Below are 25,682 nucleotides of genomic sequence, written 5' to 3' on the forward strand. Positions count from 1 at the left end.
TGCTAGACATTTTTTAGTTTTGGTTTTTGGTTAGGAATCCTGACTGGTTGTGGGATGCTGAGTTTTCTGCCTTACTCATAGGCATTTTGTTGTGGTCGCATTTCATTTACCTTTAACCTCACTCCCTTACATCTATAGAAGCAACAACAGTGGTTCCATGTGCTCAGCTCAACCCCCTTAAACCCACTGATGATGCAACTTGCTGGTTGCATGACGGTTTGTTTCTTGCCCAGTAGTGGCAAAAGAGAATTCACATACTGGGAAGTGTGGCTGCAATTGTTGTTGTTCCCAAGCTGCTATCTGTGAAGGTAGATCAAAGCATGTGTGTTTTCGCTCTGACAATAATTACTCACTGGAATTGGATTGGCTGTCAAAGTGAGTTTATAGCAGCCCACAAGGTAGACAGAAAAGGGTAGAGAATCTTCTTACTCTTATTCATCTCTCAGACTTCTTTTGAAAATGAAGGGTCAAATCTGTAAAGAAGTTTGGAGCAGCCATGTTGAAAGGTACGGGCAGGGCACTGTGGGCTGGGGGTTGCCAACCTTGCTTAGCTATGGATATCTTGGCAGAGGATCCCTAGTCAAGTTTTACCAACAGCACAATCCAAACCATATCTCCTCAGAAGTAAGTCCTGTTGAGTTCTCTGGGGCTTAGTAAGTGTGTTTAGAATTGCATCCTTCAGGGGCATCCATCTTTACTCCTGAGTGCTTCTATCTAACATCTCCACAACACTAGGCTCCTTTCTTCCTACAATGTCCTTCTGGTGACTGGCCTGGCCTGAGGGCCTTTAAATCTTTCTTGCCAGAATCAAGTAGGCTAGATTAAATGTTCCCTATCCAGGCTCTATCTTTCAGCTAAGATTTTTTATCTTAATTTCCAATAAGAGAAATGTTCTTGTTTGAATTGTATGCTCCAAGCAACTGTGGTTGATGCATGCTTAATGATATCACTTGTGTCCACCCCTGTGACATCACTTGGGCACTCCCCTGAAATCTCAGGCTTTGGGATGCTTCTGACCTGGCAACCTTAAACAGGACCCCTATCCGCTTTTGCATTTGGTCCTCTTAATGGTAGCTCAGATTATGCCTCCAGAAGTAACATGCAGTCCTGTCTAATGTTAGCTTCAAGGCTGCAGTATCTGAGGGTTGCAGCTGGGTTAGCAAATAGCATAGATTGCTGGGAAATAATAGCAGAGGTGTTTTGTTTTTTTTGCTAGCCAAGAATTCATAATGTAGAGTGAGTCAGGCTCTAGTGCCCATGGCAGGTTTATTTGTTTTATTTATTGCTACTGAAAGGTGCTCTCTTGGCAGACCCCAAAACCTCTTTGGTGGATCGGAAACTGCACAGGCAATGGAGGTAGATGCAGGCTTGGTTAGTGATTCTGCAGTGAGAGGACGATATAATTTCTGCACATGTTCACATCCAGCTCACTCTCCAAAAACATAATAAATATGTGGTGGTGACTTCACCTGGATAACCCTATGAGTCACTGAGGCCTGAAGGAAATGCTCTCTGTTCTACAGGAATATGCCTGTGCCAGGGATAATGCTAAGATATCCGTAATATCCAGCACTCATGAAACTTTTTGAAAAACCAGACCAACCTTCCTCAAACTCTAAGGGACAGTGTTATTTGCTAGGAAAGAGAGAGGCTGAAGGCGTGTATGTACGTCTGCACTATCTGCTGCTTGGTCTCTCTTGAAGGCTGCTCTTTGCAGCTGTTGGAGGCTAGTATTGCTTCGGAGAGGATAATTGTAGCCTTTTAAAAAGAGAAATTCCTACAAATCTATTTTTAGGGAGGGCGTTTTTGGTTCTTCTCATAGACTTTTCTCAAGAAAACTAAATTATTTAATAAAATCTGCAAGAGCCTACAGAGAGAGTATGTGTGTACAAGTTCCTGCAGGCAGCATCTTGCTTTAGCTGCATGTGTTGGTACCTGGAGACAGCAGTGGTAAGGATAGTTTGGTGTGAATGTAGTTGTTTATCGTGCCATTGTTATTTGCATATGTCTATCGAATGCGTTAGCTGTTTGACCTACAGGGCCCTTGTGATGGTTGCGCGTAGAAACATCGTACCTACTGTTGGAGGACATTTGCTTTTTTTCCTACTGCAATGCAACTCTACTTCTCCTCACCTTCACTCAAGGCCTCCTGAGCTGCACTTCAGGACCACTTTTAGCTTTTGTTTTGTCTGTGTGCTTGTGTTTTCTTGCTTCCCCCCTCCCCCCATTCTTCCCCTGTAGGCACCTGACATGTTTATCTTCTTACACATTTATTCAGCACCCTTTAAAAATGGGGGGGATTGTGGTTTTGTGATGGTCACAAGAGCCAGCCAATCAGCATTCTGTACAGCCAACATCTGTGGGCTACAGGGAAAAAACTAGTTACTCCTGTGCTCAAATCTCCGAGGAAGGTTGTGCATCCTTCCAGAAAGGGGTAAATGCAGCAGGCTTGTCTTTCAAACTACATTTATCACTGCCTTAATTAATATTCATGTTTCCTGTGCACAGTGTTGCACCAAAATAGAGAGGGGGTCCCAGTTCTGTTAATGGACATTGTTGCTCCCACATCCAGCTCTCACGTCCACGTTTCTACTTCTGAGGCAAGGCTTTGCATAATAAGCATGGGTGTGCAACACCTGTAATATCTGGATGCATCAGTGCAAAGTGGGAACCAATTTGTGGTCTCCTGGCCTTAGTAGAGTGCTGCCAACTCTTTTACTAGCTACTGTTCCTGTGTCTTTAACAGAAGCTTGATCTGCAGACCCCAGCAGATAATAATATTTATACTATTTATTTACAATATTTTAATCTACCTTTCATCACAATGTGATACCAGGATAGAATACAAAAAAAAAGTTAAACCAAGAACTACAATTAAAAAAAAATTACAAATAAGAAGAGCAGGTAAAATCACACAAGAATCAATAGCAGCAATAATAGTAAAAATCCTGGCCAAGAGTATTAAGCCCTTATTAAAGCCTGGTGGAATAGGAGGGCTTTCAACTGCAGCTGGAAACTCATCAGAGTCAGTGCTCGTATATCAAGGTCCATCCCCAAGAGGGCATTCCATAGGTGGGGTGCCATTGCAGAAAATGCCCTCTCCCTTGTTATCACACAGATGTCTCTTAGATGCAGGTGGGCCTCACTGGCTGCTCTTAAATCATGAACAGATTGGTATAGGAGATGTTCCTTCAGGGTTTCTAGGTCCAAAGTTGTTTAGGGTTTTATAAGTCATCACTAGCATCTTACATTTGACTTTATCACAAATGCAGTAACCAGAGCCGTTCTCTCCATATTGATGGACTATAATCTGGAAGACCTGAACCAGTCAGTAGTCTAGCTGCTGCATTTTTGCACTAGCTGAAGTTTCTGAACTATCCTCAAGGATACCTCACAAAGAGTGTGTTACAGTAATCGGGAGATTACCAGGGTATGGGTCACCATGGCTAGACTATTCCTGTCCAGAAATAGCTGTAGCTGGTGAACCAGCCAGGGCTGCTAAAAGGAACTGCTCACTGCAGAGGCTGCTTATGCCTCTAGCAACAGTGCTGGCTCTAGGAACATCTCCAGACCATAGACTTGCTCTTTCAAGGGGTGTAACTCCAACAGGCTGCCCACCTAATTTCTGGACCTGGAAACCACCAACCCAAAAGGCCTCTGGCTTATCAGGATTCATTCTCAACACTGGCCTTCATCCAGTCCACTGCTGCACCCAGACACTTGTCCAGGGTCTTCACAGCCTCACCTGCCTCAGACAGTACAGACAAATAGAATTGGGTACCATCTGCATATTGGTAACACCTCATAAATTCCAAATCCTTGATGACCTCAACCAGTGGCTTCATATAGATGTTAAACAGTACAGGGACTATGATGAACCCCTGCTGGACCCATAGCACAAATGCCATAAAGTTCCCTAATGCCACCCTCTGAAACTGGTCCTTCAGGAAAGAGCAGGACCACTACAACACCATGCCTTCAAGCCCTAACTCACAAAGCCAGTCTAGTAAGATACTATGACCAGAGCTTGGAAGATTACTTTAAAAAAGTAATAAATTACAGTTAAGAACATAAGAAGAGCCTGCTGGATCAGGCCAGTGGCCCATCTAGTCCAGCATCCTGTTCTCACAGTGGCCAACCAGGTGCCTGGGGGAAGCCCGCAAGCAGGACCCGAGTGCAAGAACACTCTCCCCTCCTGAGGCTTCCGGCAACTGGTTTTCAGAAGCATGCTGCCTCTGACTAGGGTGGCAGAGCACAGCCATCATGGCTAGTAGCCATTGATAGCCCTGTCCTCCATGAATTTGTCTAGTTACAGTTACATGGCCCAAAAAAGTAGTAATTACCGTTACAATTACAATTGTTCTGAAAGTAACTGATTACTTTACTTTTACTCAAAAGTAATTGCTACAATTACATTTTAGTTACTTTAAAAAAATGCCTACAAGGTGCTAGCCTTGGCTGCTGCACATCTAAGTAGCCTAAAACAACATTAAAAATAAGAACACACACACAGAGGGTAGTAGAATAATTTTTTTATCCATAAGATTAACAGAATGGCATAACAGAATCTCACATCCCCTCACCCCACCCCCAGCAATGATGATACCCCGACACACATATTTTTGTATATATATATTGCCTCCAGCTCCTTTCTCCTTCCACTCCTGTCAATTTTTAAACGATTGTTTTCTCCACCCCGTCTCGCTCTCCACCTCCTCCCTCGTTGACTCTTAAGCACCCATAGAGCATGAAGGAAGAACAATGCTGCACAGAAGCCCAATTTGAAGCACATGATTTTTATTCACAAATCAGAGGAGCAGAAGACTTCCCCTGCTTCCCCCCCCCAAGTAACGCGCAAAAGTAATGCTGGAAACGTTACAATTAAGTTACTACCCGTTCTATTACCAGCAAAATGTAATGAAGTTACCCACTCGTTACTCAAAAAAGTAATAAATTACAAGTAATTCGTTACTTGTAAGTAGTTACTTCCAAGCTCTGACTATGACTAGTAAAACTGAAAGCTGATTAAAGATCCAAGAGCAGCAACATGGTTGCCTTTTCTCTGACTCTCTTCCAGTATGGGTCATCCATCAAGTCCCAAACCCAGATCTGAACCCAGTATGAAATGTGTCTTTTTCCACCAAGAAGGTCTGAAGCTGAACAGTCATAACACTCTCAAATTCTTTCCCCTAGGAAGCTGACATTTCCAATTGGGTAGTAGTCGCCATATAGACTTATGTCTGAGATTAGCTTCTTATAGGCATAGCCTCATCACCACTCCTTTAAGGGCAGCAGGTAGGCGCCACTGCCTCTTTCCACTAACGGAAATGCCATAGATTGTAAGTGTTAGGGATAAATTTTGATTTCATAGCACTTGATCTACCAGGCTTTTTGTTGCATTAATGGTAGCTTTTGGCATAGAATTAGTGCACTAAATAATGTATTGATGTTCATACTTCGAAAGATGCTGCAATTAGCACTCATCCTACTGTGTAAGCAGGTTCCCTTAAGGTGTGCAATTGAGCTTGCAGATTCAGCTGGGGAGTGATAAATGGGGTGGCCAGGCTGGAAAATCAGACACAAACCTACAAGAGAAGACTTCATGACTACAAGCCTACCCATCATTGTTTAACAAGGGAGACCCAGTTTAATGGACATCTTCTGTTACAGTTATTAATGGCAAAGTCCAGATAAAAAGACAAAGCCATCGTTTTAAATGTCAAATATAAGCATACCCCCTAAAAAACAATGGATACTGGTTTTTGCTTTAGACAGGCCACCTTTTCTCCTGTCAGAGGTTCTGTGCCTTTATTTAACTGCAGCATAACAGATAAAAATCCACGTGGTCTAGCTTTCCTGTTCTTGCAACGCTGTTCCTGTTGAATTTCTGCTGCCCATGTAGCCACTAAAGCGGGGTAGGGAACATCAGGCCTGGGGGCCAAAAGCTGGTCTCCAGGCCTCTCTATCCAGCCCTTGGGTCTCTCCCCAGGCCATCCCTTTCCCGGGTCACACCCCACACTGACCCCAGTTCACCCCTTCCTTAAGTGCTTTTGCCTAGCTATAATGTGGCCTTGAACTGTGACAGTGCCTCTTACTTATCTGAATGGAAATATGTGAATGTAGAATTATCCATGGCCTGAAGGCAGGGTATTTTACAAAGGCAAGAGTCATATATCTTGCTACATCCATTTCTTGCCTTTAGCCAAGTCCACCACTGGTATGCAATCCCCAGAAGGTTACCCACGAGAGATGGTGGCCCTTGTGCTGAAAAAGGTTTCCAACCCTTGCTTTAAAGGTGCAGAAAAATGGCAACCTATCTGGATTCTGTTTTCTTTCACTTGATGAAGAGATCACGACTCAGGTAAAGCCACTGGGTTATATTCAACATAGTGTTAAGCAGATTGTTTGATCAGTGCAAGGATTTTTCCTTGCGCAGTGGAATGTTCTATCCCTCTCTACCCCCTGCACCTCTGTAAATCTGTTCTGGGGTTTCCCCAACTCTCCAGAGCAGATTTGGGGACAACACAGGGTGTGCGGGGGGAGGGGAGAGGAAGAAAATATTTTTGCGTTAGCACAATTATTTAGTTGAACACCGCCCATTACCTTCAAGTCTTGAAAGTGTATATAGAGTAAAGGATAGTACACTGTGGTTTAAGTCTGGAGTCAGCCAGATTCCCGTTCTCCTTTCTTCTGTCAGCATATTATGTAACTGATGTGATTTAAAGAGACAGTGCCAAGGTCTCAAGGTTTGCCATGTTTTCCCCAGACTATTGCTTGACAGGTTGTGAGTACTTCTTGGATTCTTTCCTGCCACATCTCTCTCTCTCTCTCTCTCTCTCTCTCTCTCTCTTTCTCTCTCTTTCTCTCTCTCTGTTTTGTTCTACTATCAACAACACAGATGCTGGTGTCTGTAGCATCAGCAGATCCTAGGCAGTCTTCCAACAACAAGCCAGTCTGCACATCAAAATCATTGTGTCCATTAAACAGCCGTGAGCTGGTAGGTAATCAATGTGCTGCTTAATGAAGGGACCCCAACACTTAATGCTCATGATGAGAAGTCCCACCCACCCCCTTCCTCCAGACAACCTCCTGTACCAGACTCCTTGTAGGTATTGGTAGGATGTGACATTTGTCTTTAACAGCATGTTTCCTAGGATATTCTTTTTAATACATTTTAATACACATTATCTCTCCAACAGGCCTAGTTCAATGTGCTGGTTTTGGTGTACAAAGCCTTATATAGTTTGGGATAGGGCTGGCCCCAGAATTCTGTGGGCCCCTGCCTGGTCATATCACCTCTTGTGTTGTCATATCACCTTGCATGCCTGCCATCACCCAAGATGGTGGCGGGGGCATGTTGACACTGCTGATGCTATCTTAGGTGATGGCTGATATGGTGATGCAAACAATGGTGTGACCAAGTGTATTTAAGTGTGCACCAGCTGTGCACGTGTACGGTGCTACTGTTGCCAGGGAGAGTGGGGCTCCTGCTCCATCCGCCATCCAGTTGTACCATGTGACCTGATGCTGGTGGGGATCGCAGAGTGGGAGCTCCACCCTTCCAGCCACAGCCACAGGAGCCCTCAGCCAGTGCCCATCCTCACTGCCTGCTAGTGCTGAGCCTGGCCTGGGACCAGGCTACCTGAAATACCATCTTACCACTTATATACCCAGTTGATCACTGCACCCTGCAGGTGAGAGCCTCCTGCAGATACCATCTTCCACACAACATAGGAAGTGGACCTTTAGTGTTGTGGCATCTACCCTTTGGAATTGCCTCCCCTTAAAAAATATATCCCCTTTAGGATGCACACCTTAATGTGGTGAGGGGGTTTGAGAGTGTTGAAGAAGCTAAGAGCAATGCCATCAGGAGTCTAGACCAAGAGGCTAAACTAGCAGGGGCACCCAAGGCGGAATGGTCAAAGCTGAGACACCAGACTAATGTCAAATGTGGGGGTTCACAGAGGCATGCAGCTAATGAACAGATAAGGCCAGACAATAAATCTGGCAGGCAGAAGTAACCAAGGGTTCAGCCATTGTGTTTTGCCATTTGGGAAGTGCCGAAGGAGGAGACAGAGAAGTCCTTAAGGGAGTCCAAATGTCCAGAAACCAAGAGATCCAATCAGGCAGGGCAGGGTTCAAGGCACGGGTTTAACAGGAGACCTGGAGTAATGTCTGCAGCAAGGCTTGACGTTGATTCTAGTAAGGAGTCTCCCTTTCCTTCCAGCCTTTTGTACTCTGCATGCTGGCCCAGGTGCTTCCACTCAGCCTGTGTTCTTGTGAGCTCTCCTGCTCCTTAATGGCGCTGATTGCCTTCATTGCTGCAACACCTCTTGGTGTCTTCTCTCTGCTGAGGGAAGGGGCAGCCTCTTGGTCGCTTCCTGATTCTGGCAGGCAGGCTCCCTCAGGGGCTTGTCTCTGGTCTGGTGAAAGGTCCTGGCCTGTCTCCCTGCTTGTCCCCTCTCCTGAGTCTGCAGTCTCCCATTCCTCTTCCTCCTTGGATGAGTCCTCTCAGGGGGGCATGACAACTAAGATGCATCCAAACTCAGAGGAAGGCAATGGTAAACCACCTCTCAATACCTCTTACCATGAAAACCCTATGAACAGAGTATCCAAAATGCAACACGAGATAGTGCTGGAAGATGAGACCCCCCAGGTCAGAAGGCATTCACCGAGCTACTGGGGAAGAACGAAGGACAAATACGAGTAGCGCTGTGACTAATGACACAGCTGGTTCAAAGCCGAAAGGAAGCCCAGAGGCTGATGCGCACAGATGCGAAAGGAAAGTCCGGAGTTGTATGACACACACAATTGGAACATAGAATGTGAGAAGCATGAACCAGGGAAAGTTAGAAATTGTCAAGCAAGAAATGGAACGTATCAACATTACAATACTTGCCATGAGTGAATTAAAATGGACGGGAATGGGGCATTTTCAGTCAGACAGCTACAAAATATTTTATGCAGGAAATGAGAAATGAAGAAGAAACGGGATTGCTTTAATAGTGAGGAGTGATGAAGCAACAGCAATTAGGAACTACAACACAAGGTCTGAGCAAGTGATATCAATGAGATTAAATGGGAAACTTATTAACATAACCATCATCCAAGTCTATGCTCCAAAGGCAAACACAGAAGAAGAGGAATTCAAGAGATTTTATGCAGAAGTACAGGAGGAAATTGGTCACACACCAAGACAAGATGTGCTGATAATCATGGGAGACTGGAATGCGAAAGTAGGGAATAGAGAAGAACTAGGAATTGTGGGGAAATGGGGCTTAGGAGACAGAAATGAAAAAGACTTATTGAATTCTGTGAAGCCAATAATTTGTTTCTTGCAAACACATTTTTTGAGCAACCGAAAAGAGGACTGTACACATGGACATCACCAAATGGTCAGTATAGGTATCAAATTGATGATATATTGGTAGCAGAAGATGGAGAAGTTCCATACTTTCTGCGAAAACAAGACCAGGAGCAGACTGCTGTACAGATCATGAACTGGTCGTATCGAAAATCAGAGTAAAGCTAAAGAACACCAAAGAAATCATAATGCCAAAATACAATTTAAGTAACATCCCAGAAGAATATAAAGATCAAATGAGGAACAGATTTGAGGCTTTAAACTTAGTTGACAGAGAGCCAGAAGAACTATGGAGTGAAGTCAGAGACATTATCAGGGAAGAATGCAAAAAGACAATACCTCTAGTTAAAAAGAAAGACCTCAATGGATGACAGAAGAAACTCTTAAAATGGTTAAAGAGAGAAGGAAAGCAAAAGCAAAAGGAGATAGAAACATGGTCAGAACCCTAAATGCAACAATACAGCGACTAGTATGTAGGGACAAAGAGAACTATTACAATAGTTATTGTATTGAAATAGGTCAACAAAAAAGGCAGAACAAGAAACCTATTCCAAAAGATTAGCGAAATTAAAGAAAAATTTAAACCAAGAGTATGGATGTTGAATAATCAACAGTGGAGCACACTGACTGAGATAAAATAAAAGGAAGATGGAAGCAATACAGTAGGGCCCCACGTTTTGGTGGCCCGCTTTTTAGCGTTCCGCTAATACAGCAGCTTTCAATTAGAGTAAGGCCCCACTCATATGGTGCTTGTTCCTCTTTTACAGCGTTTTTCAGGCGTCGGGTGCCATTTTATTGACGGAGTTCCGCTTTTCGGTGGGTTTCACTTTTAGGCGAGGGTCTGGAACGTAACCCGCCATATGAGTGGGGCCCTAAAAGAGATGCCAGGATGACAAATTGATTCACGGAGGAACCCTATGATGAAGAACCAGAAATTTTAGAATGTGAGGTGAAAGCTGCTCTTAAAATACTTGGAAGAAACAAATCACCAGGAACAGATGGCATACCAATAGAGTTGCTACAAGCTACTGAGACTGAATCTGTCCACATTTTGACAAAAAAAGTCACAAAATATGGAAAACTAAACAATGGCCGACAGATTTGGAAGCGGTCCATATATATCCCATTTCCAAAGAAAGGGGATCCCAGGGAATGCAGTAATTATCGAATTATTGCCTTAATATCCCATGCAAGTAAAGTAATGCTCAAGATTCTACAGCAAAGGCTCTTACCATATATGGAGCGAGAAATGCCAGACGACCAAGCTGGATTTAGAAAAGGAAGAGGTACCAGAGATCATATTGCAAACATACATTGGATAATGGAATGGAGCAAGGAATTTCAGACAAAAATCACCCTGTGCTTTATAGATTACAGCAAAGCCTTTGACTGTGTAGATCATGAAAAACTATGGATTGCATTAAAAGAAATGAGGGTACCACAGCATCTGATTGTGCTAGTACACAACCTATACTCCGGACAGAAGCTACTGTAAGGACAGAATATGGAGAAATGGATTGGTTCCCAATCAGAAAGGGTGTGAGACAGGGGTGCATTTTATCACCCTATTTGTTTAATCTATACGCAGAACATATCATACGGAAAGCAGGATTGGACCAAGATGAAGGAGGTGTGAAAATTGGAGGGAGAAATATCAGTACTTTAAGATGTGCATACTATACTACTTAGCAGAAACCAGTAATGATTTGAAATGAATGCTGATGAAAGTTAAAGAGGAAAGCACAAAAGCAGGACTACAGCTGAACGTCAAGACTAAAGTAATGACAACAGAAGATTTATGTAACTTTAGAGTTGACAATGGGGACATTGAACTTGTCAAGGATTATCAATACCTCGGCACAGTCATTAACCAAAATGGAGACAATAGTCAAGAAATCAGAAGAAGGCTAGGACTGGGGAGGGCAGCTATGAGAGAACTAGAAAAGGTCTTCAAATGAAAAGACTTATCACTGAACAGTAAAGTCAGGAGCATTCAGACCATGGTATTCCCAATCTCTATGTATGGATGTGAAAGCTGGACAGTGAAAAAAGCGGATAAGAGAAAAATCAACTAATTTGAAATGTGGTGTTGGAGGAGAGCTTTGTGTATACCATGGACTGCAAAAAAGACAAATAATAGGGTGTTAGAACAAATTAAAGCAGAACTGTCACTAGAAGCTAAAATGATGAAACTGAGGTTATATTTTGGACACATCATGAGAAGACATGATTCACTAGAAAATACAATAATGCTGAGAAAAACAGAAGGAAGTAGAAATAGAGGAAGGCCAAACAAGAGATGGATTGATTCCGTAAAGGAAGCCACAGACCTGAACTTACAAGATCTGAACAGGATGGTTCAGACAGATGCTTGTAGGTCGCTGATTCATAGGGTCGCCATAAGTTGTAATCGACTTGAAGGCACACAGAGCTTGGAAAAGTTACTTTTTAAAACTACAACTCCCATCAGCCCCAGCCAGCATGGCCGCTGGATTGGGCTGATGGGAGTTGTAGTTCAAAAAAGTAACTTTTCCAAGCTCTGAAGGCACATAACAACAACAAATATTATACAGGCACCATTTCTATTATCTATTCAGCCCCTACTGAAGACCTTCCTCTTTCAACAGGCCTTTTAAGTAGAAACCTTATCCCAGTCAGCATCTATTTTAGGTTTTTTTTTTTAAGATGTTTTTAAATATTTTCAAAAGATGTTTTAAAGATTTTTAAAAAAAATTTAAGATGTTTTGTTTTTGAGAGTTTTAAGATTTTTTTAGTGTTTTATCCTTTGTTTGCCACTCTGGGCTCCTTCTGGGAGAAAGGGTGGGATAGAAGTTTAATAAATAAACATCACTTTAACAACCTTGTGAGGTAGGTTAGATTGTGAATGAGTAACTGGCCAAAGATTTCCAAATAAACTTCAGGGCTTTGAGAGTTTCAGCCTGGGGCTGTGAGCACACTAGTTGCCTACAGCAAAGCATTTCCATTAGCCACACATGGAGGGGGAACAGGTTGATCTGCCAATCAGTTGCAAGATCTCTTTAGAGCAAATTAGAAAAAAATGCACTCAAGCTGATCCCATCAGGTTTTACAGTAAAAAGGGGCAGAGTTTGACTAGCATCATGTGCACCCATTTTCAGAAAAGAGAGGTTGAGATGCACTGGAACCGGCACAACAGTAAGTGTGTCTCTACTCTAAGTCTCACCTAGGGTGGCCAGGTCTCCAGTTTTCACCTGGAGATTCTGGTTTTTTGGGGTACTGTGTATCTCCGGGTGAGTCACCCCAGTCTCTGGCCTCTTAGCTTTAATTTAAAAAAGTTCCTAGGTGATGTGGTTCAAGAGACATACACCAAAATGTCAGCCCCCCTCCCTTCAACTTCTGTTAAATAAGCTAGTAGTCGGCTCCTCTAATCCCTGCCCTTTCAGATTTCTAGCCAAAGTGAAATCAGGATTTTGATTGAGGGAGATTTGTCGATCTCCAGATAATTGCTAGAATCCATTGCCTGAAAATAGCTTTCTTTTTCTGCTTATCTGCACATCACGAGTTGAATAAGTTTTTAGCTTTCAGAAGCATCAAGGGTACTTTCTCTGTGCAGGAAATCTAGAACAGAAGATCACAGAAGGATCTTGGTTGGCATGCACAGTAAACAATTTTATTATAATTATAATAAAAGTGTACATGCAGTTTTAATTACTTGCAAAAAATAGCATATTATACATTTTTTTCAAATAATTTTTAACAGAACATAAGAACATAAGAACATAAGAAGAGCCTGCTGGATCAGGCCAGTGGCCCATCTAGTCCAGCATCCTGTTCTCACAGTGGCCAACCAGGTGCCTGGGGGAAGCCCGCAAGCAGGACCCGAGTGCAAGAACACTCTCCCCTCCTGAGGCTTCCGGCAACTGGTTTTCAGAATCATGCTGCCTCTGACTAGGGTGGCAGAGCACAGCCATCATGGCTTTTCTAAAATTATTTATATGCAGGCAAAGATAATGCAGATCTACATAATACATTTAAAGCACATCCAACTCACATTTAAAGTGCATGACTTCCCCAAAGAATCCTGGGAAGTGTAGTTTTTCACCTCACAATTATAATTCCCACCACCCTTAACAAACTACAACTCCCATGATTCTGTGGTGGGATTCATGTGCTTCAAATGCATGTTGAATGTGCTTTAAATGAATGGTGTGGATCTGCTCTAGGTATGCTGTGCATTCATTAGTGAATGGAAAAGAACAATTTTAAAAGATACTTTTTTAAACGGGAAGAGTGGTAGGGGCACGTGCTTTGCATGCAAAGATCCAAAATTCAATCTCTGGAAAAAACTGTTGCCTGGAATCCTGGAGAGCTAATGCTAGTCTATGTAGAATCTTCTTACTCATTTCTCAAACCTTTCTCTGCAGTGAAGGTTCAAGACAGTAATGAAGTTTGGAGCAGGCATGTTAAAAGGAAGGGGCAGGGCATTCCAGGCAGGGGGTTGCAAACCCCGCTTTGTTATGGATATATTTGCAGAGGATTCCTAGTCAAGCCTTACCATCAGCACAATCTTAACCATATCTACTCAGAAATGTCCTATTTAGTTCCATGGGGCTTAGTCCCTTAGTAAGTGTGATTAGATTTACAGCCTTCTGGGACATGCATCTTTACTCCTGAATGCTCACATCTAACATCTCCACAACTCCCTTCTTCCTACAATGACTTTCTGGTGACTGGCCTGGCCTGCGGGCACTTAAACCCTTCTTGCCAGAAGCAAGTAGGCTAAATTAAATGTTCCGTATCCAGGGTCCCTAAGCAGATGAGAAGGAATGATCCCGTCACTTGGACCTGGGTGATCCTGGGAACACACTCTTTAGCTAAGATTTCTATCTTAATTTCTGTTCAGAGATTTTTTGTTTGTTTGAATGGTATGCTCCAAGCAACTGTAGTTGATGCTTAAAGCATCATGCTAAATTACTAGGGCTCATCCCCATGACATCACTAAGGCTCTCCCCATGACATCACTAAGGCTGTCCCCATGACATCACCAGGGCTACCTGTGAAATCTCAGGGTTTGGGATGCTTCTGACCTGGCAAGCCTAGTCTCACCAATCCAAGTCCAATCCACTTTACCACACTGGCCCTCGTACTATGCATAAAATGTACAGGCTCTGGTAAAACAGATCCAGCATAAGGAAGAATCCAGATTATAGAATGCAAGATAAGACAAATATTTTTGCATGTAAAATTCCCTATCCTGTACCACCTGGGGAACTGTGCAAAAAGAAGCCAAACTTCACATTCATCTGCTAGTGAAAAATATTTGCATTCAGAAAAGCCTTAATATCAAACCTGATTTGCACCCAAAACACTAAGAGGGTGTGGAATAATTTTGCCATATGTTAAAATCACAAACTTGAAACATCTTTCTTAGTCAGAATAAGCTAATTGATTTCCAGCTGTCTCTTCATAAGCAAGTGCAACAACACAAGTTTGCAAAGAGTTAGGTTTGGGAACATGTAGCATGAATAATCTAATTGCACTCAGTGGAACTACCTGCTAGCATATTATTAAGCACACTGGCAAGCCAATATACACTTTAAATGTGGGGAACATTTTTCAGCCCAAGAGCCTCATTCCCTTGTAGGTAACCTTCCAGGGGCTGTACACCAATGGTGGGCTGGGCCAGAGGCAAAGTGGGTGGAGCGATGGATGTAACACCTTTGCACAGTAGGTTCTATTCTAGCCATGCAAAAGTCAGAGAACTCACACACAAATCCATCCTCCATCTAGGCTAGTGATTCTTAGCCTTTTTTGGGGTCATGGACCCCTTTGAGAATCTAATGAAAGGTATGGACCCCCATAAATAAATAAATGCAATTAATTTTATTGCATTGGAAATTTATTTTTTTGTGCCATGAAGCACAGGTTAAGTACCCCTGATATAGACAATCAAGAGGAATTATCGCAGTTCAAGGACACATTCCACCCAGGCAAAAGCACTCATGGAGGGCATAGAGAAGTGCTGATGAGGGATACAGTTTGGAGAGAAAGTGTGCAGCCTCCAGAATGGGGCAGAGCCTGGGGAGAGTTCTAAAGACCTGATAAAAAGGGCAAGAGGGCTGCATTTGGCCCCCAGGACTGAGGTTATCCCAGGACTTTAAATATTAGATATATAGTCTAGAAGAGCATGGAGGAGAGGAATCTAGCTCCAGAATTACTTAAAATCCCTAGATAATGTTCTTTCTAGTTGCCAGTCTTTTACGGATTACTTTTTAAATGGTTATGCAATATGCTGCTGGTTTTGGTCCCTTGGGTAAGTGTAAGAGCAGGCAAATTTGCAAAACACGTTTGCATGCCAAGGTGATTCTAAAGACACTTCTATCACTTGAGCACATAATTAGCATGTTTGCAAATAAATTGATTATGCACATGATTGAAGCTGGTTCTGACTGCTATATATACTGTATATCATGGCTTTTAAAGGTTGAATAATGAGTGCTTTATCCAGCAAGCCTTTTTGTCTGTTAGGTTTCTGCTTATGTGCTGCCACTGTCAATACCCTGTTGTATATAGATGGCTCTTTTACACTGGCTGCAATGCAGGTCTACTAAACACACATAAACACATCTAAAATTGACATTAACCAGCCAACCTGTTTCATCTCTTCTATGAATCTATTGTTTAAAACTCTGAGTCTTAAAATCAACAGGATCAAGTATTTGCTTGTTTTTTTCATATAGTAAAAAAAACCAGTTAGGATTTGTCATTTTAATGTTTTGCTTTATACTAAAAGAACTGTGTATTTATTATTGAACTGACTAGAATATTTGTTCAATTTTTCTTTGAGCTAAATGTTGATATGGTGGACCCATCTTGTACACCATATCAACAAACACTTTATCTAATATAAAATGGCATAATCATTACACATATAATATGATCTTGTACCAAAAGTGACCAGCCAGAAATATGGATAAAATTTGTCTACAAGAGAGGATTTCATCAGGTGCAGCTTGTCATGGGTGTGTGTGAGAGAGAGAAAGAAAAGTTACAGGTGCCAAAATGTCCTCTTCGAACACCTGTAAAAGACCAAGGAGCCTCCCTCTACTTTAGCATTTTCATCCTGGACCAATGAGCAACAACCTTCTGGGGGCCACACACCAATGGTGGACAGAGCCAGAGGCAAAAGTGAGTGGAACAACAAATGTAAATTTTACTTTTGTACTATAAGCTAGTTTGTACACACACCCTCTCACACTCCTCTTTAGACTCCATCCAGGAAAATAAGAGACTTCAGGGCACATTCCAGCCTAGCAAAAACACTTAAAGAAGGTTTAAAGCAAGGCCAGAGAGGGGTTTGCCTGGGAAGGCTATATGGCCTAAGGAGAGTCCCAAGGACTTGAAAGACAGGCCTGCCTTCAGCTCCCAGGCCTGAGAGTCTCCAATCCTGTCCCAGAGTACTGTGGATCAGAAAGAAGGGGTCTTCCACCAGTATAATGGCATTGTTGGTGGCACTGTGTTAATGATTGAACCAAGTCCCAGAAATGGTGAAGTAACAGTTGATAGCAGTGTCCCCAGTGATTCCGTCTGCAACAGCTCTTTTTATAGCCTGTCCTCCTTCAAATCTTGGGGCTTTACTTCCACCTTTCTGCTGTCTTCTCCCCTGGCAGGCTCCTGGACAACCAAAACCTCTTCCTCCTCCACTACTGCCCATTGACTTTCTGGATCTCTTTAGCCACCCTGATCTGGGTGCTCTGCAGCTGGACTCCCGCGTCACTCTGGACCCCTTGTAGCAGTTGATGAGGCAGGGCTCTCACCTCCTCACATGGGGGTCTTCTTTTCCCCTCCTAAGGTGCTTCCCAATATCTCCCTCATTCATTGCCAGTGCTCCTGGCTCTCTTGTTACCTTTGCTCTGCTTGCTGCTGGGACATCCATTTCATCTGTTCAAGGAGGGTTGCTGTTATCCCCTCCATCTTGACTCAGGCACACCTTGCTCCCAATGCTTCTTCTAGGAAACTCAACCCCACTTCTAACACCAGTGTTGCACGCCTCCCCAATCTCCGAGTGGTGAGATTTCATGGGTCCCTGCGCTCACCCTGGGCTTGGTTTCCTTTGGGAAGAAGGTCAGAGGAGACTGTGGTGTCTTTATGAAATGTGGTTTATTTATTTACACACATTCCAACCTGAGCTTAGGGTGGTTCAAGGCATCAGCAGTCCAGTATCCAGCTTTCCCATCAGTGTTACAGGAGGCATCCTAAAACCATAGTGCAGAGAGGCAGTCTCTCTGCCTGCCTCCAGTTCCCAGCCTTACTCCGAGACAACTCTAAACACACTCAAAGCACAAACCTCTGCTAGCCACCAGGAGAGGGGCTCTCCTGAAGTGTTTCAATGACAAGATGATCTTCCTGGCCCATTCACCAGTTACTGGGCACCTGACAGACCCATTAGCAAACTGGCCACTCTATTAGCTTAACAAAAGAAACTCATCTGGCCAGCAGAGCCAGCTCCTCACCCCAAGGCACAGGATTCCAAATCAGAGGCTGGAAGGGGACCAACAGGAATCATCCATTCCAACCCCCAAACTCACAACAGTATTCTAGGGGCTCAGTGGGAGACAACGGGTGCAATATTCATTTATTTATTTATTATATTTCTATACCATCAATTAACTCAGTTCTCTGGAAATTTACCATGTTATTAAAAGTATAAGACACAGTCAAAATGTAAAAATAAGCTAACCAATTATAAATAATACAAATCTGTAGATGAAACCACTGAAAAGTCAAGATAAACCACTGAAAAAAGCCAACAGCATAAATTAATTTTAAGACCAGCATAAAACCAATAAGGAGAAATGAATTTGGTGCAAGAAATCTTAACCTGGCACTTAAAAGATAAAAATATGGTGGCAGGCAAGCCTCTCTGGGGAGGACATATCATAAAAGGGGCTCCGCTATCCATCTCACTTCATTAGGTGGCTATTTATGCAATAAAAATTGCAAGGACAAACCATGTGATAAACCACATTAGGGGAAGGGCTGTAGGTTGAGCATCTGCTTTGCAGGTAGAAGGTCCCAGATTTAGTCCACAACATCTTCAGATAGGACTGGGAGTGTCCCCTATCTGAAACCCTAAAGAACTACTGCCAGCCGTGTAGACAATCCAGAGCTAAATGGGCCAATGGTTTGACTCAGTATAAGACAGCTTCCTAAGTCTGACCCTAGGATAAGGTATTCTGCTTGGTTATGCTAGAGACCACCTGCTAGGAACTGAATTCTACTTCAGCGTTGACACCAGCACCACAGCTAAAATAGTATGATCGAATCAAGCAAGAAGTCATCCCTAACAAATTACTTCTGGGCTTTGTTCAAAATAAGCCACCACTGTAATAAGCCCACATGGTAACAAGTGAAATACACTGTGTTAGATCATTGTAATGTGACAAATAGATACCTACAGAGTCATCAATGGTAATACTTAATATCATCTGAAAAAGCCATGCAGTAGGAATTATAAAGCATTACAACACAGTGTATGCTGCATTATGCAGCATACTTCATATAGAATGTCCCAAAATACATGAAAGAGAATTCATGATGAACTAGACAGGCAGAGACAAATAAGGTTTAAGGGTGACATTTGGGGAGAAGAAGCAACTTAAAAATATTAATATACAGAATATACCAAACAGATGAGAATGGGGAATAAGCAGAGAAGGAAAGTCCTTCATTTAGGAAAGCTGATTTTAATAAACTCAGAACAATTGTAAGTATGGTTCCATAGCAAGCGACCCTAATGAGAAAAGGAGTTCAAGATGGGTGGGAGTTTCTAAAAAAGGAAATTCTAAAAGCTCAATGGCAAGCAGTTCCAACAAGGAAAAAAGGAGGAAAACAACAGAAGAAGCCAATGTGGCTTCACAAAAAGCTTAGAGATGACCTGAAAACAAAAAAGGACACATACAGGAAGTGGAAAGAAGGCCAAGCCACAAAGGAAGAGTACAGGCAGGTATCACGGAATTGCAGGAATGGCGTCAGGAAGGCTAAAGCTGAGAATGAGCTGAGGTTAGCAAGAGATGCTAAAAGCAACATAAAAGCTTTCTTCAGGTACGCCCATAGTAAAAGACAGAGAAAAGAAATGGTGGCACAGCTACTCAATGAGGAAGGCAAAATGATAACAGATGGCAAAGAAAAGGCAGAAGTGCTCAATTCCTACTTTGGATCAGTCTTCTCCCAAAAAAAGGGTCTATGACCCTCCCGGGAAACATGAAGTGGAAGGGGCAGGAGTGGAGCTTGAGATTGATAGACAAACAGTAAAGGAATACCTAATCACTTTGAACAAGTTCAAATTGGCAGGGCCTGATAAACTGCATCCTAGAGTATTGAAGGAACTGGCTGAAGAACTCTCAGAACCGCTCTCTATTATCTTTGCAAAATCACAGAGGACCGGTGAAGTGACGGATGACTGGAGGAGAGCTAATGTTGTCCCTATCTTCAAAAAGGGCAAGAAGAAGGAACCGGGGAACTACAGACCAGTCAGCCTAACACCAATCCCTGGAAAAATTCTGGAGCAGATTATAAAGCAGTCAATCTGTAAGCACCTTGAAAGCAATGCAGTGATTACTAGGAGCCAACATGGATTTATGAAGAACAAATCCTGTCAGACTAATCTCATCTCATTTTTGATCTGGTAACCTCCCTTGTAAACTGTGGACATAATATATCTCGACTTCAGCAAAGCTTTTGACAAAGTGCCCCATGATATTCTGATTAGCAATCTAGCTAAATGTGGGCTGAATGAAACAACTATCAGGTGGATCCAAAGTTGGCTCCAGAATCATACTCAAAGAGTGCTTATCAATGGTTCCTTCTCAAACTGGGCGGAAGTAACGAGTGGGGTACCACAGGGCTCGGTCCTGGACCCAGTGCTCTTCAACATATTTATTAACAACTTGGATGAGAAGGTACAGAGCTGACGGGTAATTTTGTAGTTCATTAGACTGGGAGTTCTTGAGGGAATGAAGACACAGGCTTGCAGCAAAAAGGTAGGGCTTTATTGTATGAGAAGCGTATGCTTGGTCCCTCTGAGTGAGTGGAGAACTGCAACATGGCACTGGTTGCCTGGGGTTTTTATACATTTCAGGACAAAGACTTTAGCATCTACCAATCAGGAGGTTACACATCAGTATGACATAGGCATTACAGTATTACATAGTCATTGCATAGTCATTGCATAGGCTACATTATGTTCTAATCAATTTGGCAATGTCTAAAACTCCACATCCCAGTACATTTTCCCTATGAGCTGAGTACTCCAACTAATGAGCTGAGCATTTTAGTTAACACAATCCTTCCTACGTTTTGGAGAGTACAGAAATGTTCAGAGATGTTCAGTGTTATCTTATCTTATAGAATTCTAGCTGTTCCATACAAACCAAAACAGTCAGGGAAGACAGCTCCAAGAAGAAAAGGGTTCTGGCTGGCTACTAAACTTATTAAAATATTATAAACTTTTATAGCTTTATAAAAGAATATATTTTGCTTATTATTTGAAAATAAAAATTCCCCATCACAACATGCTTATCAAATTTGCAGATTATACAAAATTGGAGGGGGCAGCTGATACTGTGGAAGACAGAAACAAAATTCAAAGGGACCTTGATAGGCTGGAGCATTGGGCTGAAAACAGAATGAAATTCAACAGAGATAAATGCAAAGTTCTACACTTAGGAAAAAGAAACCAAATGCACAGTTATAAGATGGAGGATACTTGGCTCAGCAATACGACATGTGAGAAGGATCTTGGAATTGTTGTTGATCACAAGCGGAATATGAGCCAACAGTGCGATGTGGCTGCAAAAAAGGCAAATGCCATTTTAGGCTGCATTAACAAAAGTATAGTTTCCAAATCGTGTGAAGTATTAGTTTCCCCTCTATTCAGCACTGGTTAGGCCTCATCTTGAGTATTGTATCCAGTTCTGGTCTCCGCACTTCAAGAAGGATGCAGACATACTGGAATGGGTTCAGAGGAGGGCAACAAGGATGATCGGGGACTGGAAACAAAGCCCTATGAGGAGAGACTGAAAGAACTGGGCCTGTGTAGCCTGGAGAATAGAAGACTAAGGGGAGATATGATAGCACTCTTCACAGAGGAGGGCCGGGATCTCTTCTCGATTGTCCCAGAGTGCAGGACACGGAATAATGGGCTCAAGTTGCAGGAAGCCAGATTTCAACTGAACATCAGGAAACACTTCCGAACTGTTAGAGCCAGACGACAGTGGAACCAATTACCCAGAAAGGTAGTGGGCTCTCCGACTCTGGAGGCATTCAAGAGGCAGCTGGACAGCCACCTGTCGGGAATGCTTTGATTTGGATTCCTGCATTGAGCAGGGGGTTGGGCTTGATGGCCTTATAGGCCCCTTTCAACTCTACTATTCTATGATTCTGTGATCCCTTTGAGAGTGAGAGGAGGCATCTGGGAAAACATGGGCTGGTTAAAAGGGGCTGGGACTGCCTTATGCCAAAATGACCATATGTATGGTGTGTATGTGTGACTGTGACAACTATTTAACATTTATTTATCACCAGACCCACTGTGGCCTTAAACGTGATGAAGTGTTTGCTTCTGTTCATGTTTGTCCCCATGTAATCTCAGGTTATAAGTAACAATCCTGTGCTTCCTTTCACATATTTATCAATACTTTGGATAATAGTTGGCTATATTAGGTTCAACTGTGGTGTGTTGGTACACAATGTAAGCTGTCTAAAGCACATGAGAGGGAGAAGGTTTTTTCTCTCTCTCTCTTATAATACCAGAAACTCAAGACCATCCAATGAAGGTGAATGTTAGAAGATTCAGGACAGACAAAAAAAAACAAACTTCTTCACCCAGCACATAGATAAAATATGGAATTTGTTTCCACAAGATGTACTGATAGCCACCAACTTGGATGACTAGAGGATAAAGCTGTATTCTACTTCCAGTGTTGGAGGCAGTATGCCTCTGAATGCCAGTTGCTGAGAGCCACAAGTGGGGAGAGAATTGGGTCCTGCTTGCAGGCTTCCCATAGGCATCATTCTAGCTGGCCACTGTGAGAACAGGATACTGGACCAGATGGGCCTTTGGCCTGATGCAGCAAGGCTTTTCTTAAGTTCATACTGGAAGTTTTACACACACTCTCACTTGCAGAAACAGATTCAATATTGTGTATCAACTTTCTTTGGACTGGCTTCCTTGTTCCCTGCCAACGCTGCAGCAACATTCTAAACAAATAAAAAGCTTATGAGTTAACAAAAGCCAAAGATTTTTATTAGTGACACTACTATAAACACAACAGCACTCTGAACACCTCACTTGGCATCCTGGTGAACTGCAAACGCTCCCCAGCGCCCTATAATTGGGGACACACAGATTGCACCCCATGTCTCAAAGATTTTTAATGTCACAGTGGGATTTGCTGCTGCCAATCTAACCAAAGCAATCTGCATCTCTTGTGACACAATCAGCTAACAAATTCATGACATGGATACAGATGTTTAGGAACAGCTGTTTCTAGAGGAGGCCAGGAAGCTAGGAACAAGCATGGATAAAATTGCTATTGTGCTTTCTTTCTCAGCCCAATGTTTACATTTCAAGCCTACTCTGTGGGAAGGCTTCATATGCAAGGATTTTTCATTTTGACAGCAAAACAAGGGGGAAATTTCCTGTATCTTGCTGCCTGGCAGCTCCTTGGCCACTACCACTATCAAGGCTTGGAAGTGATGGAGAAATGCAACAATTAGCACCCACTGCCCACATTAAGTTGTTTGGATGTAATCCCCCCTAGTCATTGAAAAGCTTTGGCAAGAAGGATCATATCAAGTGTGTGTGGATGTCACAGCTGAACATTTATTAAGACAGAGGACATGAATTGCCATTACGTGGGGCGGGGGAACGGGGTGTAACTGGGAAAGGCCATCATTCCCAAGAGATAACAAATTAGTACATTGAGAAGTGTCCATTTTACTGGCTTTGAAACCAAGATCATTAAAGCTTCACTGCTGGGATGAAAAATATTAGCAACACTAGGGTGTTGACATTGTTCAGTGGAAGAGTACATCCCTTAATCTTGGTCCCTGAGTTTAATCCCAGTTATCTCCCGTTTTAAATATATAGGTGACAGTCCTCCCGAAGGATGAATAAATATGTCTAATTCTGCAAAAGCCCCAAAGTAACAAGGTGCCTGGGATTTTTCCAGCTTCTCTGAAACTGCAGGAATGCCAGTTTAGTTTGCAGTGCTAGTCTAGATGAACCAATGGGCTGCCTTGGTATATAACCTGGTTTATAACCTGGATTATTTTCTGCCCTTGAAACATTTCTGACATTACTTCAGCAACTCTCTGCCTTTTAGAGTAAAGCAGAGGTGGGGAACCCTTTTCAGCGCAAAGGCTGCATTCCCTTGTGTGCAACCTTTAAGGAACTGCATGTCAGTGGTGGATGTGGCCGCGGCCAGAGGCAAAAGTGGGTGGAGCACCATATGTGACTCTTACTTTTATTTAGTACAGTAGGCTACATTTCAGCTGTGCAAAAGTTTCAGGTTTCTACAAACACTGATCTCCAACTAAGCAAGCAAGAAGCATTATCACAGTTCAAGGATACATCAGCAGACGCTGGTCCATTAGGGTGAATGGGCTACTCCATCAGCCTTAGTCTGCTCTCAGCCAGCCCCTGTCTGCCTGTCTTCTAACAGCCAAACCAGGGGGTGGCACTGCTGTCAGTTTCCTCTTCTTCAGTCTACATTTTGCCATAGAACTGAGCTGAGAGGGGGACAAAATTAGAAGTATTTGCCTCTTCCTGTGATTGAACATATCCATTTGGTCTCCCTGCCTTCCATCCTACCATGCCCAAAGGCATGGCCACTGGCAGACAACAATAGTGCTGCTCTTATTCTCACCTGACACTTCTAGCCCACTTTCTCCCAGTTCCTGTTCCTACGTTTCTTCCAAGGGGTGTGTGACGTCCTTCCCCAGCACCACCTGTGAAGCTCTCACTTGGGGCTACCAGCAGACAGGAACGTCAGGTTTATTCTTACCCTTTACAGCTCTAGCACAGATCTCCCTAGATACCACTGCTAGGCAGCACCACCAGTCACTTTCCGTAACCCAAACTCCCAGAGACTTTGCCTAGGACTCTCTATAGCTTGTTACTTTGTGACTGTGTGCCTATGCTGTTCCCAACCCCCTTGTATCTTTATATTTAAAGCATACAACTCTGGGGTGCTCTGGATACGTGACTTGTTACAATCTCTCCCTTCACGGCTGCCACCATTAGATACAGTTTCTGTTCAGCCTTGGTAATTACCTTGCCCTCCCTTCTGGTCTGTATATTCCCCCAGCCAAGGATCAGGCCTTTGGTAAACCAAACAAGTATTTATTTAATATCAGAAATAACAAGATTACTTAAGGAATGTTTCACAAGCGTAAGGTTTCATCTGTATTCTGTTAGGTACTTAACTTCTTACTAATTGCCTCAGAACTCCGACTCACTCTCAATACCAACAAACCTCAAATCTCCAACCCCTCTCAACCTCTCAATTCATCACCTCCTAAACACCCTCCCAAGCACCTTCTCAACACCACTTCCCAGATTCAACTGTCATTCTTCCATTTATACTCTCAGCCATTCAAACGCTCAGCCAGTCATCCAGCATTCTACTGCTCATGTACTCCCCCCTCCTCTTTCACTCCACTTACCATGTGTCTTCTATATAAACAGCACTTACCATATTTACAATATAAGCAGAAACATCACAGGGTGGCACATAGAACAAAGGCTATGTGCTAGTGATGCAGGAGCACCTTGGGCAGCTCTTTGAAAGTTCAGACTAAAATCCGGAATTGATGCCACTGCCCCACTGACTTGCAGCCACCAGCTGCCACTGGGATACATTCTAGCTAGGCAAAAGTACTTGAAAGGGGCATAGGGCACGGCTGGTAAGAAGAGTCCTACTCCTGGAGGGCTGCATTAAGCTTCTGGACCTTAAATTCTGGTTATAAGGCTGCAGTCCTAGCCACACTTTTGTGGAGTAAACCCTATTTAATTCAACGGGACTTATTTCTGAATAGACATGGTTAGGATAGCAGCCTTACTTCTGCTACTTGTTAATATTTAATGACCTGCCCTGGGATCCTATGGTGCAGGGTGGGGGGGAAGTAGTAGTAGTAGTAGTAGTAGTAGTTTGTTTATGAAGCCTCAGTAGTGTTAGGTCCTGAACACAGTCGGTCAAAAGGCTGACTATCCCAGAATGCTTATTTCCTGACATAATACAAAGGAGTGCCAGTCTGGTGTAATGATTAGGATGTT

The 25,682-nt window shown here is 43.0% G+C and overlaps 1 long non-coding RNA gene across 1 annotated transcript in view; it reads left to right on the forward strand.

Moving 5' to 3' along the window:
* Nucleotides 1-403: 403 nt before the first annotated feature.
* LOC133387590 (uncharacterized) overlaps nt 404-25,682 on the forward strand; it is a 77,998-nt gene continuing 52,719 nt past the window's right edge. The window contains exon 1 of the long non-coding RNA XR_009763519.1: nt 404-506. This is a non-coding gene — a long non-coding RNA (uncharacterized LOC133387590). The remainder of the gene's footprint in view (nt 507-25,682) is intronic.

Source organism: Rhineura floridana, chromosome 6 (assembly GCF_030035675.1).
Source record: "Rhineura floridana isolate rRhiFlo1 chromosome 6, rRhiFlo1.hap2, whole genome shotgun sequence".
NCBI lineage: Eukaryota > Metazoa > Chordata > Lepidosauria > Squamata > Rhineuridae > Rhineura > Rhineura floridana.